At 48.4% G+C, this 18,108-nt stretch overlaps 1 long non-coding RNA gene across 1 annotated transcript; it reads right to left on the bottom strand.

Moving 5' to 3' along the window:
• Positions 1 to 769: 769 nt before the first annotated feature.
• LOC309622932 lies at positions 770 to 7,967 on the bottom strand. Its single transcript, XR_014241214.1, has 2 exons — positions 1,604 to 7,967; positions 770 to 1,285 (listed from the first exon to the last, which is right to left on the bottom strand). It is a non-coding gene; the product is annotated as an uncharacterized lncRNA (long non-coding RNA).
• Positions 7,968 to 18,108: the final 10,141 nt, after the last annotated feature.

Below are 18,108 nucleotides of genomic sequence, written 5' to 3' on the forward strand. Positions count from 1 at the left end.
AGTGAGCGGGGGGAGGGGAGGAGGGGAGGGCTGGGAGGTGAGCAGCGGCTGTGGTGTGGCGGTGGTGGTGATGGTGGGCAATCCTCCAGGGGCGTGGATTTAGCCAGGTGTGGAGAGTGCTCTCTGTATATAGAGACCCGGGGAAGAGGAGCAGGTGCGTGCAGGATCTTTCCCAACAGACCTCAGAGAGGATGAGGCATTTGCCTGCAGACACAGCAACTAAGGCACCAACCTGGCCTTTCCCCACAACCCTGATATACTGGGGCCCTAGAACCCAATAGGAAATTTTCTCCAAGTCAAAAAATAAAAAATAAAAAATTTCAAGAAGCTCTGCACGGCCAGCTCCGTCATATCTGTTCAGGAAGCCAGCAGAGGAAGAAGAGGGGAAGAAAGAAAGAAAAACAAAAAAGCTCAATATTTCTATTGTCCTTATCCAAATAAATTGAGATGTATTTGTGAAAGTGTCAAGGAAACCTCCAAGAGCGAAACTATAAAATCACACAGCTGCTCGGAGGGCCCGTGACAGACAGCTCAGATTAATGTAGCTGTATTTTTATGGTCTGTTAACAGTTGATATGGGTTTAAAATATATTATCTTCCATTGTATTGTCTGTCATTTAAAAAACTGCTCATGTCTCCTGTGTTTGCTTTTAAAAGGTTCTTATAGAACATTCCACCACTGAGCTCCCAAATCTTTTTTTTTTTTTCCTGTAGATATATCATCACAGGTCTTCTTCTCCCCCGCTCCGAGCTAGGTTTTCCCTGGTACTTTCATGGGTAATTTACTACAGAACCTATTGGAACCCCCTGAGTTTCTTAATTCAGGGAGCAGCTGCTGGAGGCTGGATTCTTGTCTAGTTGGTGATTTCTGAGGTGTGTAGATGGAGCTGCTCCAGATGGGATACGTTTCCATGTCTATCAAAAGGGGCCTGACCTCGGAGGGCTCAGAGTCTGTTTATGGAGAGTGTAGTATCCAGCTAATGCTGTGATCATGCCGAATAACAAACATCCCCTGCCCCTGCCCGCTGCCCTGCACTCTCAGTGACTTATAACAACAGACACTGGTTTCTTGCTTGCAAGTCTCCGCTCTCTCTCTTGGTGAACTCATCCACTCCTGTAGCTTTGGTGATTCCTACCAAGTCTGATCCCAAGCACTGAACAGCTTTCTGTGCTCCAGACAAGAACAGCCAGCCTGTCCCTCCTCTGGTTCAACATTACAAACCTTCCTCTCCTCTTCTTGGGAATGGCCCCATCAACCCATCTCACATCCCCTTTGATCAAAGACCTGGGCATCGCTTCCCTGGTGGCGCAGTGGTTGAGAATCCGCCTGCCAATGCAGAGGACACGGGTTCGAGCCCTGGTCTGGGAAGATCCCACGTGCCGCGGAGCAACTGGGCCCGTGAGCCACAACTACTGAGCCTGCGCGTCTGGAGCCTGTGCTCCGCAACAAGAGAGGCCGCGATAGCGAGAGGCCCGCACACCGCGATGAAGAGTGGCCCCAGCTTGCCACAACTAGAGAAAGCCCTCGCACAGAAACGAAGACCCAACACAGCCAAAAATAAGTAAATTAATTAATTAATTAAAAAAAAAAAAAAAAAAAGACCTGGGCATCCACTGCCCCTCCTCCCACGTCCTCACCCATCACCTATCGGTTTCGACATCCTGTCCGTTCTATCCTCTAAATCTCTCTCTTATCCATCCACCCCTTTCCCTCCCCACAGCCTCTGAACCACTCAATTTCACCTTAACTTTATCTCTGGAGAACAGAAATCACCTCCTTCCTGGTCTCATGGCCTCCATTTTCTCCCCCTCCAATTTACTCTCCCTAAGGTGACTAGAGTAATTATTTTTTAAAAATTTAACCTGATAAAATCTCTCTTCTGCTCAAATCCTCCTGTGGATCCGCAGAGGATAAAATCTAAGCCCCTCGACCTGCTCTTCAATGTCTTCATATAGGACCCCCCCCCATTAAGTCTTTCTCATTCTCCCTAAATTCTCTCCTGTCATAATTCTACACTCTAGCCTGTTTCACTAATTCTTAACCTCCCCACCCAAATCCCCAGCTCTTTCCAACATTCAAACCTTTGCACATGCTGTTCCCTCTGCTTGGAATTCCCTTCCACATCACAAACTCCTATGCATCCTGCATGATCCAGCCTCCATTGCCTTTCCTCCAGCAGAGGGCACCTTCAATCTGTGCCTCACTCTACAACCAGGATTTGTGGCTCCCATGAGCATAAAGCAAATTCTGCATTTGCTTGTTGTCTTCCCAACTAGACAATGACCTCCCTGTAGGCAGGGGCTGCATTTTCCTCTTCTGGGCACTGCCAGCCCTCACCCCAGGAATGAGCATGGCTCTAACTACACAGAGCAAAGGGGATGGCCTAGTACAAGGCATTAATTACGGAGTCAGGATGATTAGAAGCAAGGCCGGTAGACTGCAGAAGTTCAGGCAACCACAGAACCATAAATAACGAGGTACTAATTGTGCAGGAAAGACAATTAGGAAGGGAGGTTTTGAGTCACTGGTTCCACGGTCTGGACAATTAGACATCGGGCCATATATAAAGGATGTGCTTAATCGCTTGGTTCGGACGATTAACAGGGCACCCGGGAAATAATAAAGCAAAATGCCACCATGCAACCAGGCACAGAGCCAGGTGGTGCAGCCTTGAGGACTGGAGTCTGGCTGCCCAGACTCGAATCTTCCTGTGGGACCTTGAGCAAGAGACTTCCCCTTGCTAAGCCTCATTCTTCTCATCTGTAAAATGGGGATGTCCATGGTGCCCACCCCAGAGGGTTGACCAAGGCCATGTGGATGATGTCACACAAAAACATCATTATTACAAACAGCAGCAAGGCATCCTGCTAGGAGATGCTCTTTGCCAAGTCCTAGATGGTGCATGATACAAACCAGCCAGCCCAGACAATGGGCGAATGGGGCAGTGCACGTGATGAAGAGAAAAATCAAACGATGGACACAGAAGCTGGGAGATCTAACAGGGTGCGATTTGCTCACTGCGAAGAATACAGAGGCGGCCAGGTGGATACTGCCACCCTGTCCCAGCCCTTATAACCCACCCCATATGGATCTGCCTTGAATTATGTTCCCTGGGGACCATGGAGCTGGGATCAATGGAGCAGACAGACCTGGGTTTGAGTCCTGGTAATGCCACTTTGGGAAAGTGCTTTCCCCTGGCTGAGCCTCAGTTTCCTCATCTGTAAAATGGGTGCAGTGATCATCCCCATCTCTCCAGATTCAACAAGATGTCACACACAAAACACTTAGCCACCTGCCTGGCACGAGGTAGGAGTGTGATACATGGTGACTGTTTTATAATCATTATTAGCATCAGTGTATCATTTTTTTGTTACTGTCATCCACCCTGAAATATTTCTCACGATTCCCGCATGACTGTATCTGGGCTCCAAGGCAGGGATATGGTAGGATTCAAAGGCATGTACAGAGGGCCTTGATAAAATAGGAGTCATTCTGCTCAGAGCAAGACTTCTCTGGGTGGAGATTTCTCTGGGTGGCCAGGTTGCCAGTGTCCTGATGAAGAGCGATGGTTGGGTCAGCCTGAGGCTGCCAGGGTTAGATGAGAAGAAGCCGGTTGTGGAAAGATCTGGGAGAAGGCACTCCAGGCAGCGGGTACAGCCAGTGCAAAGGTCCTGAGGCAGGATCATTCCTGGTATGTTCAAAGAACAGTGAGGATATATAACCCAAATAATTGAAAGCAGGGTCTCAAACAGATGCTTTTACACCTGTGTTCATAGAAGCATGATTCACCGTATTCAAAATGTGGAAACAACCCGGGTGTCCACTGACAGATGATGAATAAATAAATTGTGGTCCATCCATACAATGAAATATTTTTCAGCCTTAAAAAAGGAAGGAGATTCTGACACCTGCTACATCATGGATGAACCTTGAGGACATTATGCTCCGTAAAATAAGCCAGACACAAAAGGACAAATACTGTCTGATTCCACTTATGTGAGGTCCCTAGTGGACTCAAATCCATAGAGACAGAAAGTACATGGTGGGGGCCAGGGGCTGGGGGAGGGGGATGGGAAGTCAGTTTTTAATGGGGACAGAGTTTCAGTTTGGGAAGATGAGAAAGTTCTGGAGATGGAGGTGGGGATGGTTGCACAAGAATGTGAATGTGCTTAGTGTCACTGAGCTGTGCACTTAAAAATGGTTAAAACGTTTTTATGTTACCTATATTTTACCACAATAAAATAGATAAATGAGTTTTTAATAATAACAACAACTATAATAATGATAAACAGTGAGGAGGCTGGGTGGCTGGAGGGGAGACAACAAGGTAGGGAATAAGAGGTGAGGGCAGAGAGGGAACATTAGTTAAACGCCGACTCCCCATGCCCCTCCCCCAGCCCCTGGTCCCCACCATCTTTTCTGTCTGTATGGATTTGACTCCTCTAGGGACCTCCTATGAGTGGAATCAAACAGTATTTGTCCTTTTGTGTCTGGTTTATTTCACCAAGCATCATGTCCTCAAGGTTCATCCATGTCGTAGCAGGTGTCAGAATCTTCTTCCTTTTCAAAGGTTGAATGACATTCCGTTGTATGGATGGACCACAATTTGTTTATCCATCATCTGTCGACAGGCACTTGGTTTGTTTCCACCTTTTGGCTACTGTGAATGATGCTGCTATGAACACAGGTGTGCAAGTAACTCTTGGAGTCCCTGCTTTCAAATCTTTTGTGTATCTACCCACAGGTGCAATTGCTAAATGAAATGGTAATTCTATGTTTAATTTTTGAGGGACCACCATACTGTTTTGTTACTTCTTTTTATTTTGGTTTCTGGTGTCTTCTGATGTATAGAAGTTTCCAATTAGGCTGGGAAGGGCAGTGAGGCCACTTGTGTAGGTTGATGAACGGCTAAGGCCCTAATCAGGTGCACTCCTCCCTGGTCCTGGAGAAGACCCAGGAATGGAGCATGGCTTCAGCAAATGGACCCCCAAGAGGAACTGATACTAGAAGAAGTGGAGGTTTCTGAATCAGAAATTAAGATGAATTATGGAAAATAAAGCAGCCATATTTTGTGTCCATCTGAGTTGGGGCTAACTTCAGAACCTGTGATTTTTATTTGTCATCTGTCTCCTTCGCTGAATCAAGAGCCCTGTGAGGACAGAACTGTGTCCATCTCCTTCGCCAATGTGTCCACACATCCAGCCCAGGGCTGGGCATCCACTAGGTCAGGAGTCAAACTTTTTCTCTGAAATGTCAGATTGTAAATATTTTTACCTTGCAGGCTAGATGAACTCTGTTGCAACTACCCAATTCTGCCACTGTAGCAGCAAAGCAGCCATAGACACATATAAATGAATGGACATGACTGTGTTTTAACAAAACTTTATTTACAAAAACAAGCAGGGGGCCAGATTTGGCCAGAGGGCTGCAGTTGGCTGACTCCTGCCATAGGTGCTCCAGGAATAGTTGTTCGATACTGGGAAGGACTCCTGAAAGGAAAGGGCTGCCTCTGGCCCTAAGTGGTTCTCCAGGTGAGCAGAGAAGGGTATTTCAGGCAGAGAAAACTGCGTTCAAAGGTCTGGAGGTGGGAACGTGAGTGGATGCTAAGGGTGATTCAGGGGTGGGGGGACTAAGTTACACATTGTGGTTGTCATGGGCACCGTGGTCTGGAGGAGAGGGGGTTGGATTGACTCCAGAGAGCCGTGGGAGCCATAGAAGGTTGTAGAGCAACAGAGGAGTTGCCTATTACATCCTGAAGACCCGCTGGGGCTCACTGTGAACTTCTTCGTCCATCCAGGGCAGAAATATCTGAGGTCACTTTTGCTGTAATACACTTTAGAAGGAGCTTGAAGCATCCTCTCCCCCAAACAGGTGCCCTTATGAGAAACCCTGGGTCCTTCACCCACCCTGTAAGAGCCAGAATTTTATTGAGTGCTTGCTATATACCAGGGCTTTTTTTTTTTTGTTTCAGGTAAAAAATAATTATGTTTCTGGGGAATTCTCCAGCAGTCCAGTGGTTAGAACTCGGCGCTTTCACAGCCAGGGCCTGGGTTTGATCCCTGGTCGGGGAACTAAGAACCCGCAAGCTGCACGGTGTGGCCAAAAAAAAAAAGGAATTCTGTTTCTCTTTTCCCTTTTGCCATTAGGAAGCTCAGATCCAAGTGCAAGGTCCAACTATAATTATGGGACAATACCTTATTACAGAGCCCCAAACAAAACCAGGACACTTATTGTCACAACCACCCCTCACAGACTCTAATGAGACAGGAACTGTCATCAACCCCGTTTGAGGAACCCCCATTCCACCTATGCACAGTGTGTGTGTATTTCACATGGTTTTCCCATCAGAGTAAGATGATCAACCATCCTGGTTTGCAATGAGGGACTTTCAGTGTTAAAACCTTTTTTGCTGAGCACTTGTTAAAAAAATCAATAAAAATAATACCAGTCAACAAACTCCTAATCTTTGCCCCTGGAAGAGGAGGCAGAGCACAGCTGAGCCAGCAGAGAGGCGGCACTGGGGTCCCGAGGTCTGGTCCTGCATCTGGCTTGCTGTGTGGCCTGGGGACCATGCTGTGTGTCTCTGGGTCCCAAAGGGCACTGCTGGCTGGGAGGCTCTGGCAGCTGCAGCTGATCATGGGGGTTCTCTAAAGCAGGTGGTAATGGGGAGAAACGTGCCACCACCCTGAGGATAAACCACTCACGGTGGTGGTAGGTGAAGCTGGAATGTTTATAACTTCTTTCCCATCCTCTGCGTCCGCCTGGGTCCAGTCCCATCATCTCCCACCAGGACCAGTACTGTCCCCCGGCTCCTGCCCACGTCCCCTATGGTTTGTCCTCCCAGCAACAGCCAGAGGGTGCCCGTGAGCACCTGAGTCAGGTCCTACCCCTCCTCTGCCCACAGCCCTCCAGGGCTCCCATCTCCCTTGGGTAAAAGCCCAAGTCCCCCTGAGACCCACAAGACCCTGCACAACTAGCCCCATCTCCTCCTTGCCCTCCCCTCCTCCCTCTCTCCCCCTCGTTCACTCTGCTCCAGACACATGGACCTCCTCACTGTTCCTCCAACACGCCAGACATGGTCCTGCCCCAGGCCCTTTGCACAGGCTATACCCTCTGTTTGGGACACCATTCTTCCACATGTCCCCATGGTTTTCTCCTTCTCATCATTCAGGTCTCAGCTCAAATGTCACCTCCTCAGAGGGGCCCTCCCTGGTCATCCCAGCTAAAGTTGCATCCCCTCACTCCATCACTTTTTTTCCACATCACCCTGTCTCAATTCTGCCTATCACTTATCAGTATTTGAAACGACCATTTGTTGTTTGTTTGCTTGCATATTCTCTGTCTCTCTCCAGCTTCCAGCAGCTCCAGGAAGGTGGGAAATATTGTCCCTTCTGCTCTCTGCTGGACCTCCAGTGTCTAGAATAGTGCCAGGCACACAGCGATGATCAGTGTTTGTTGAACGAATAAATGATCCAACAGGGGCAGACAGGGTAAGAACACAGAGGTGGGCATCAAAGAACTCGTGTATAATTCCTAGCTCTGCTATGCACTGGCTGTGTGACCTTGGGTCAGTTGCTTAACCTCTCTGTGCCTCCATTATCTGGGAGCATCTAATGAAATAATTCACACAATGTAGCTTGCATGGTGCCTGACAGCTACTTAACCCTCCCTAAATGAGTCACTCTTACCAGGTCAGGCAGTATCCCACTCGTAGGACCAAATAACCTTCATCTCAGAGACCTCGCCAGGTTAGGACATGTGGACCAGTCTCTCTTTTTTTAATGGCTGCATGGGTTTCCATAAGATGCATGTTCCATGGTTTATCTACCATGTCCCCACCTGCTGGACACGTCACCAACTCCTCAGGGCACATGCTTGAACATGAGTCTTTGCACACACGTGCAGATGCTTCTCTGGGTTAATTGCTGAGGGCCGGAGTTGCTGCTCTGTTTTTATTTATTTATTTATTTATTTATGGCTGCATTGGGTCTTCATTGCTGCACGCGGGCTTTCTCTAGTTGGGGGGTTACTCTTTGTTGCGGTGCGTGGGCTTCTCATTGCGGTGGCTTCTCTTGTGGAGCATGGGCTCTAGGTGCGTGGGCTTCAGTAGTTGTGGCTCGTGGGCCCTAGAGCGCAGGCTCAGTAGTTGTGGCGCACAGGCTTAGTTGCTCCGCGGCATGTGGGATCTTCCCAGACTAGGGATCAAACCCGTGACCCCGGCGTTGGCAGGTGGATTCTTAACCACTGCCGCCACCAGGGAAGCCCCTGCTCTGGGGTTTTACTTGATGTCGTCAGGCTGCACAGCTGCTGTATATGAGTCCCGTTCCCCTCACCCCCCATCAATACTTGATTTCATCCAATTTTTTTCCAGTTCTCTCCCAATCTGATCAGTGCAAAGCAGAATCTCATTCTGGTTTGACTTTCCTGAGGCAGGACTGTGCCTGGCGTGTTGGAGAAACAGCCAGGAGGCCCGTGTGGCTGCAGCAGAGTGAGCGAGGGGGAGAGACAGAGGAGGGGAAGGCAGGGAGGGAATGGGGACAGGTTGGGTGGTGCAATGGTTAGGCACGTAGCCTTGAGAGCTAGACCATCCTGGGTTCAAGTCCTGGATCTGCTCCTCAATAGCTGTGTGATCTTGGGACCAAAGACCCCAGAAAGGGGTATAGCGTCCTCATGCTTCCGTTTCATCATTTGCCAAGTGGAACTGATGATACCGTATCTGCTTCATAGAATAGAGGAGGGTCTGAGCAGGCGAGGGAAGAGATTTAATCTGTGACTTCTTTCAAAAACTCTCTTGGGCTGCCAGGGGCAGAGATGGAGGCCAGGAGGCCAGAGGAGACTGGGGTGGTCTCTAGACAAGAGGTGACAGCCTCTTGTGAGAGCCTGTAATGCCCTCCACAGCTGGGCTTGTCAAATCCTCATCCTAAACCCCTGCGGTCATGTAGATCTCATTATTTCCATTCTACAGGTGAGAAAACCAAGATCATGTCTTATTAGCGCCACAGCTGATAATGATGGAGTCAGGATCATGCCCCCCACCACACCCCCAACTTTACCCAGGTTTTCCTTTCTCACTCTTTCTTCTTTCTTTAAGAACAAGGATGTACTGATGTTGTTTATCCCTGCTCCGACCACAGAAGTAACACCGTTCACTGCAGAAAATTTAGAAAATCTCAACATACTAAAAAGAAAAAATGAAATTTGGCTGTTATCTTGCCCTGGTGTGCAAACTTCTAAGGGTGCTTCCTTTTAGTCTTTTTTCTATGCAATTATACACATTGTAATTTATTTAATGGTAGCATAGTGTTTTTCAAATTCATCCTCTATTGCTAAGCACTTAGGTTGTATCTGATGTGTTGCTGTTATAGACCAGGAAATAACACCCTTGTAGCTACTTGTATGTTCCCATCCACAATTATCTTCTTGGGGAAACGTCCTGGAATGACTAATCGGAGGTCAGATATATATTCTAAGGTCTTTCTTTCTTTTTATTCTTCTTTCTTCCCTCCCTCCCTCCCTCCCTCTTTCTCTCTCTCTCCCTCTCTCCCTTCCTTCCTCCCTTCCTTCCTCCCTCCCTCCCTCTCTCCCTCCCTTCCTTCCTTCCTTCCTTCCTTCCTTCCTTCCTTCCTTCCTTCTCTTTTACTAATTTAAAACAACTTTATTGGAAATATCGATATAAGCCTTTTATATATCAAGTAAATTTTTCCACACAAATACCCAAACGAAAAATTGAAAGAAATGGACATATCCTTTTAGCAAAGTGGCATGATGGAGGTTCTTGATGCAAAATATTGCCTGATTAAGTCCTTCCTGTGAGTGACTCATTGAATGAGATTACCCTATTTTTTTTTCCTTGTCCTTAGAAATATATTGTTTCACTTGTTGATTCTGGATTCTCAGATATATTCAGGATTTCCTCCCATGAAGCTCCTAGTCTGAGATTTTTTTTTTTTAATATTTATTTATTTATGGCTGTGTTGGGTCTTTGTTTCTGTGCGAGGGCTTTCTCTAGTTGCGGCAAGCGGGGGCCACTCTTCATCGCGGTGCGCGGGCCTCTCACTGTCGCGGCCTCTCGCTGCGGAGCACAGGCTCCAGACGCGCAGGCTCAGTAATTGTGGCTCACGGGCCCAGCCGCTCCGCGGCATGTGGGATCTTCCCAGACCAGGGCTCGAACCCGTGTCCCCTGCATTGGCAGGCAGACTCTCAACCACTGCGCCACCAGGGAAGCCCTAGTCTGAGATTTTTATCTGTACTGTCAATGTCACATCATCATTAGCTCCAGGGCTGCTCTCTCTTTGCTTTTCTTCTTTTAATTCTTATTAAGGTGAAATTCGCATCATGATCATGAGGTTTGGGATGTATCCTTTTGATGCAGATTACCCAGTTCTCAGACATCCAGTTCTCCCGAGAGACCCACTGTGACTATTTTGATGGTTTTCCTTTCAGTCTTTTTTCTATGCACATGGGTACATGATCTTGAAACACCTGCTTTGCTTCTGCCCTCATTACAAATTCAATTTTGTTAATTGCTAAAGTGAGGGCAAGGGGTTTCCTCCGCGGTGTGTGTGTCTCTGCAGCCTCTCTGATGCCTAGGACAGCCTGGCACACAGTAGGGGCTTGGTAAGTACCTACTGGGTTAATTCACGAACAGTACATCAAGACTTGTTTTATTTTTCAACCCAGCATGCTGACATCATGATACCTTCTTTGTGAGCCTGTGAATGTGGGTGTGAAATAATCAGTTCAGGTGAGGAAACTGAGGCTTGGTCTAGGGAAGTGACTGGCCCAAGCAGAGAATCTGAGGGCTGGAGAGGGGAGCAGAGGGAGAGGCTCCAGGTAAGAGGCCCGTGACACCCCCCACACACACCCCTGCCGGGAGGAAGGTTCTTTGACTCAATGTCAACTCCGCAGAAAGGCGAGAGGAGATGATGATAAATCTTTCTGCATAGAAAATTAATAGGGAGGAAATTTATTTCAGTGGCATGTGGATGTACCTCTCCTTCCTCTCTCTCTCCCCGGGGCCACACACAGGATGGAGTTGGGGGGAGGATTTGAGAACGGGGGACAGAATGGGGAGCCCAGATCCAACAACATATGGGATGTTCTCCCTAGAAGGGCAGCAAGAGAACAGAGTCTCATACCAGTGTGTAGGGAGGGGAAACCAAGGCCCAGAGTAGAGGGCACAGACCCACCTCATCCCTCCCTGTGTCACCCGCTAGGGTCCTCCATGTAGGGTCCACTCATTTGGGTGAAACCCATGATCCCAGCTCAGCCCCCATCTCCAGGCAGACTTCCTGACCCCAGTTTAGCGTACAATCAGCATCAATTGGAGTTTCCTATGATCGCGTGTGTGCATGCACGCTCGCACACACGCACACACACCAGATTACAAGCGAAGAAGGTCACTCAACTAGGGATAGTTGGTGCTCATGTGGGCTTGAGACCAGAGCCTGTAATTTTTTAACTGCAGGCATCTCTCTTTCTCTCTCTCTCCTTCCTTCCTTCCCTCAGAACCATTTAAACGATTACAAAGATGCTATTTTTATCTCAGGGAAAATTTAATTATAGACATTGACCTTTACATTTTCTTCCCAGGCTCACGTGCTGCTGGCCCAGAGTGTGAGAGGCTTCCATGAGCATTCTCAGAAGAGAAACGTCCTCTAAGTCAGAAACTCGAGATGTGCAAGGGAGAGCAGAGGCCAAGGGTGGAGGTCCAAGTTCATGGTACGGGAGGCACGTCGCAGCCCCCAGGGAGACCTCAGAGGGAAGGTATTCCCTTTTTTGTTGCCACATTTTGGAGCTGAGGTCAGGAAAGTCTGGTCTGCACTGGTTATGGGCGTGGTCTTTTCCTGGGTTACCCACCTGTCTCTAATTGTATTTCCTTTTTTCCCTGGACAAATCTTCCGAGGTCTGGCAATAGTAGGAGCTCATTCAATGGTTTGGGACTTCCCTTAAACATTTAATTATTCAACAGATATTAAATGTGTGTCAGATGCTGTCCTAGGTTTCCTAGGTTGGGAGGAAATGGTGAACAGAATGGAATGAAAGTCTCAGTTAACAAGAGCTGACATTGTACAGTAAAAAATAAACAAGTACATGTGTACAGTGGGTCAGATGGTGGTGAGAGCTAAGGGAAAATAATCAAGGAGCAAAAGAGGATGAAGATGTGTCGGGAGGTAAATCTGAAATAGGGTGGTCAGGGGAGGCCTCAGTGAGAAGGTGGCATTTGAGCAGGCACGGAGGGCACAGCCTGTGCAAAGGCCCTGGGGCAGGACTGTGCCTGGAATGTTGGAGGAACAGCGAGAAGGCCCCTGTGTCTGGAGCAGAGTGAGCGAGGGGGAGAGGGGGAGGAGGGGAGGGCAGGGAGGGGACTGGGCACGTCACACAGGACCTTGTGAGCAGAGGGGAGGACTTGGGCTTTTACCCCAAGGGAGGTGGGAGCCCTGGAGGCTTGTGGGCAGAGGAGGGGGCGGGGCCTGACTCAAGTGCTCACAGGTGCCCTCTGGTGGCTGCTATGGGCAGGACAGACTGTGGGGGGGCAAGGGTGGAGGCAACTGCCCTGGTCCAAGCTGGCAGTGATGGAGCTGGACCAGAGGATATAGAAGATGGAGGAGAAGTGGGCACTTTCTGGATAGATTGTGGAGGCAGAGCCAATGGAGTTTTCTAAAGGACTGGTTGTGAGGTGTGGGGAAAAGGGGAAAGCGGAGGATGATACTAGTGTCTGAATTGAGCACCTGGAAGGTTGGCGCTGCCATCAGCTGAGATGGAAGGATGAGGGAGGAACAGGTTGGTGGGGTAGGGGTGAGAATCAAGATTTGGCTTAGATGTGTTATTGGGTGCCCACATGGAGATGTCGGGGGCAAGTTAGACATTAGGAGTTCAGGGGAGAGATTCCTTCTGCAAACATAAATCTGGTGGTCAATGATGGAAGAAGATATTTGAATCCATGGGGATGGATTTGTCCAAGAAGCAAAGGAAGAGAGAAGATGCATGAGGGCTGTCCTGTGTCTAGAACCTGATCAGAGAAGGAGAGAAGTTGGCAGAGGGACTGAGAAGGTCCAACAGAGGGGACAGAGGGAAGCCAGGTGGATGCACGTTCCCAGGGGCCAAGTGAGGACATTGTTTCCAGGAGGATGAGGGACGAGCCAAGTGACATGCTCCTGGGAGTGAGAGGAGGTTGGGGACTGAGAGGTGATTGGTTGGTGTGCACACTGGGAGGTCACCTCAACAAGGGCAATGTCAGGACAGTGGTAGGAAGGGTTCACCACTGAGATTTATTTTATTTTATTTTTTTATTTTATTTATTTTTGGCTGCGTTGGGTCTTTGTTGCTGCGGGCGGGCTTTCTCTAGTCGGGGGGCTACTCTTCGATGCGGCACGCAGGCTTCTCATTGTGGTGGCTTCTCTTGTTGCGGAGCACGGGCTCTAGGCGTGCGGGCTTCAGTAGTTGTGGCTCGTGGGCTCTAGAGCACAGGCTCAGTAGTTGTGGCGCACAGGCTTAGTTGCTCTGCGGCATGTGGGATCTTCCCGGACCAGGGCTCGAACCCGTGTCTCCTGCATTGGCAGGTGGATTCTTAACCACTGTGCCACCAGGGAAGTCCCCACCACTGAGATTTTAAGGAAGGACTTTGCCTCTCTGAACCTCAGATACCCCAACTCTGGAGTGAAAGTATCAGTGGGACCCCCCCCCCCACCAAAGTCAGTCTGAGGATTTGGTGAGGTCATGTGCTCAGCACACAGTCTGCTCGGTAAGGCAGAGATGGTATCACTAGATTATTGTCATTACAGTTAGGAGTGCTATCTGTCCACCCACCATCCATCCACTCATCTATCCATCCACCCATCCACACACCCACCCATCCAGCCACCCATCCATCCATCCATCCACTCACCTATCCATCCAACCTCTACTCATCCATGTATCCAATCACACATCTGTCCATCCATTCCTCCATCCATCCACCCCTCCATCCATCCACCCCTCCATCCATCCACTTATCCATCCATCCATGCATCCATCCATCCATCCATCCACTTATCCATCCATCCATTCATCCATCCATCCATCCACTCACCTATCCATCCAACCTCTACTCATCCATGTATCCAATCACACATCTGTCCATCCCTCCATCCCTCCATCCCTCCATCTCTCCATCCCTCCATCCATCCACTCACCCATCCATCCACTTATCCATCCATCCACTTATCCATCCATCCATCCATCCATCCATCTATCCATCCATCCATCCATCCATCCACCCACCCACCCACCCACCCAGCCACCCAGCCACCCAGCCACCCATTCATCCACCAGTTTTTACCCATCCATTCTTCCACCCATCCTTTCAGTGTCTACACATGCTGGACCCTATGCTGCATTCAGTCTCCAGGCCTGTCTTGCTACCTCCCCTAGCCCCTAGGCCTTGCCCACCATCATCAACCTGAGTTTGTTGAATGGACCAGAGCCGGCCAGGCTGTACCTCCCTGCTGTCTAGCTGTGGGCTTTGCTCAGGATCGGGAAGAGCTCCCTCCAACCAAGCCCTTCTCTGAAGGACCAGTTCTGGGGTCTAAGTCTCAGGAGCCACAATATTTATATCAGCTGAAAATCCTTTTGGGGGGCTTTTCTGGCTCTTAAACAAGGTTAGAGAAGCCACCCTCCCCTTGCACCCCAAACTCTGCTCACTGATACCCTCCTTGATCAGAAGACCTCTTAGCACCAGCATCAAACATTTCTTTATTTGGATCACTTTGACTTATTTCTGTTTCTCTCACCATCCCCTGAGAAATGGACAGAATTGGATAGTTGGGGAAGCGGAGACTACCACAGAAGTGTCTCGTCCCAGCTCTGCCCTGCTTTGCTGCATGACCTTAAGACAAATTCCCTCTCTAATCATTTCAGTGTTTAATACACAAATGTGTGAACAGGCTGATTTTTTTAAAGTAACGTTTAAATTATCAACCATTGAAATAAACGATTATATTTATTGAAAAAAAAAAAGACACATTCCCTCTCTGAGCCTCAGTTTCCTTATCAGTACAATGGGGTCACATTCCCCCAACCTCAAGACTAAATGAGTTGTGCATCCAAAGCACTTAGCACATAGTAGATGCTTAATAAGTACCAGCTATTATTATTATTTGTATTACAGCCCCCGACACATAACCACTACTGCCATTGAGATGTGTGTTCTTGAGACATTTTTCTGTGCATAGAAATGGTCTGGAGATCATAAGTGGGATCATATTTAAAACCACTAACTCTCAATGAAATTGCAACAACAGTCATTAGATCTCCTAGCCCACAGCTGGGCATTTTATATCCTGTTAAATTCCCCCCAACAGCCCGAGAAAGAAGATTTCTTGTTTTCCTAGTCTTCATTCACAGAAGAGGAACAGGCCACGTGGTGAGAAGAAAGGCTGGATGTGGGCCCACATCAGCCTGAGTCCAGAGGCTGAGTGATGGGCCAGGCCAGCCACCGGGGGAGGCATAGAGTCGCTCCTGGGGCACCCTGGGCCAGGCTCCACCCCAGCCCCGTGTCTTCCTCCTAAAGTCATGGCAACCAGCTCCTTCGAGATGCTAATTAAGGCAAATAGGAGATGATTCCCACCCTCGACCCTCCCCTGAGAACTAAATGCCAGGAGGGCCCTCCCTCCCCTGACCGCCTGTGCAGGGAAGGTGTTGTGGAATGCCTGTGGCCAGAGGGACTCCGTTTCCCCAGGTTGCATCACTTGCTATGAGGCTGAGTCCCTGGGGGCTGAGGATGGGAGTGGGGAGAAGGGGTGAGCTCACTGGCTCAGAGATTGCAGATGCCAACCATGGGCTAGGCGCCAGGCACTAAGCACTCTCCATACACCATCCATTCAATGTTTTAAAATTTTTGGTCTTAGATATTTCTTTGTTTGGATAGATAAAGATGAAACGGTGTATACAAGTCAAGAGCAATGCTTAAATGGCACCTGCCTCATGCCAAGCCCCATTTTCAGCACCTGATTGGTGTTAATTCATTATATCCTCATCCAAACAGCCCTCTGAGGTGGGCATCATTATTCCTGTTTTGTAGATGAGGCCACTGAGGCACAGAGAGGTTAAGTGACTGGCCCAAGGTCACACAGCTGGTCAAAGGCAGAGCTGGGCTTTTAACCATCGTGCTTTTCTGCCTTTCAAGGTACAAAAGAGTTCACAGGGGGAAAAAGGAATCCCTCCAGGGATAGGTCATCCAGTGCCCATCCCAGAGTCAGCCAGTTTTATAGGTCCCTGTGTTCCTTCCAGGGTTGACATGTGCACACATAAGCACCTGTGTGTATATTTTTCTTCCCTTCACGATTTTTTTTTACATATGTGTGTGTACTCAAATGCTATCCTGCACCTTCCTTGCTATCACTTAACAATACACCTTTGAGATCATTTCTTATGGGTACATGGATTCTCACTTTTTATACATTTGCCAGCTATTCCACTGAGAGAATAAACCAAGCTGTTTTTTCTTTTATTGTGGTGAAATATACGTGGCATAAAATTTACCATTTTAAACACTTAAAAATGTACAATTCATTTTTGTAAGTACATTCACAAGGTTGTACAACCATCCCCATTATTTACTTCCAGAAGTTTCCCATCCCCCCCAAAAGTGACCCCATCCCCATTCTCAATCACTCTTCCTCCCCTCCCCCAGCCCCTGGCAACCACAAATCCACTCTCTGTCTCTGTGGATTTGCCTGTTCTGGACGTTTCGTATAAATGGAATCATACAATGTGTGGTCTTTTTTGTCTGACTTCTTTCAACGAGCATAAGGTTTTCAAGGTTCATCCATACTGTATAATATGTCAGTGCTTCGATTCTTCTGAAATTAAAAATTATTGTGGTAAAATATGTATAACAAAATTTACCATTTTAACCGTTTTTAAGTGTGCAATTCAGTGACATTAAGTACATTCACACCATTGGGCAACCATCCCCACCATCCACCTCCAGAACTTTCTCATCCTCCCAAACTGAAACTCTGTCCCCATCAAACACTGACTCCTCCTCCCCTCCCCCACTCCCTGGCCCCCACCATCTACTTCCTGTCTCTATTGATTTGACTCTTCTAGGGACCTGCTATGAGTGGAATCAGACAGCATTTATCTTTTTGTGTCTGGCTTATTTTATTTATAGTATTTTTGTGGTTCATCCATATCGTAGCATGTGTCAGAATTTCCTTCTTTTTTTCAACATGAATAATATTCCACTATATGGATGGACCACATTTTGTGTATCCATCACCTGTCGATGGACAATTGGGTTGTTTCTGCCTTTTGGCTGCTGTGAATCATGCTGCTATGAATACGTGTGTGCAAGTTTTGGTCGGAACACCTGTTTGCAATTCTTTGGAATATGAGACTGTTGTAACTGGTTCGTGTGGATGGACATATAGGTTGCTTTCCATGTTCTTTCTGCTTTTGGAGGTAGTGCTGCAATCAAACATCCTTGCCAGCTCTCTGCCTTTGGCAAGTCATGTTTTCTCTTGGTGTATCGGTCTCCCCACCTATACTGTGGGGCTGATAATACAGACATCCTACCTTGTAGGACTGTGAGCGAATTAGTTGTGGAAACTGTAATAAAGGCCTTGGAACAGGGCCTGGTACATAGTAAGTGCTCAATTAACATTACTCCTCTTGGGACATTTGTATGTGCCTCACCCTCCTGCCCCCCTCCAATGTGACAGATTTTGAAACTCACAGCCAAGAGACAGCTGGCAGGAGGAAACACGTGGCAGGGGATGCAGGTTGGTATTTTACAGGGGTGACGCTGGCCCAGGCGGCCACAAGGGTCCTGACCCACATGGGAGAACAGCCGCACACACTCCCACATGGGCCCTCTGATGAGTGGCCTGGGCACGTCCCCAGACAGAGATGTAGCGGCCGAGACTCACTGGGTGTTATAAGCCCATCTGCCTCCCTCACAGGCAGGAGCAGGGACGTATATGGGGGACGCAAATGCCACAGTGACATCTGGACCCAGCACCCCTTCACTTAAGCCCAGCTCATTGGCCCCAGAGAGACAGAGCTCTGAGAGGCCACCAGAGAGGAGCTAAGCAGGATAAACTTGGGCTCTGAGAGGGAATGAA

This window comes from Balaenoptera borealis, assembly GCF_965194805.1.
Source record: "Balaenoptera borealis genome assembly, chromosome: 2".
Classification (NCBI taxonomy): Eukaryota; Metazoa; Chordata; class Mammalia; order Artiodactyla; family Balaenopteridae; genus Balaenoptera; species Balaenoptera borealis.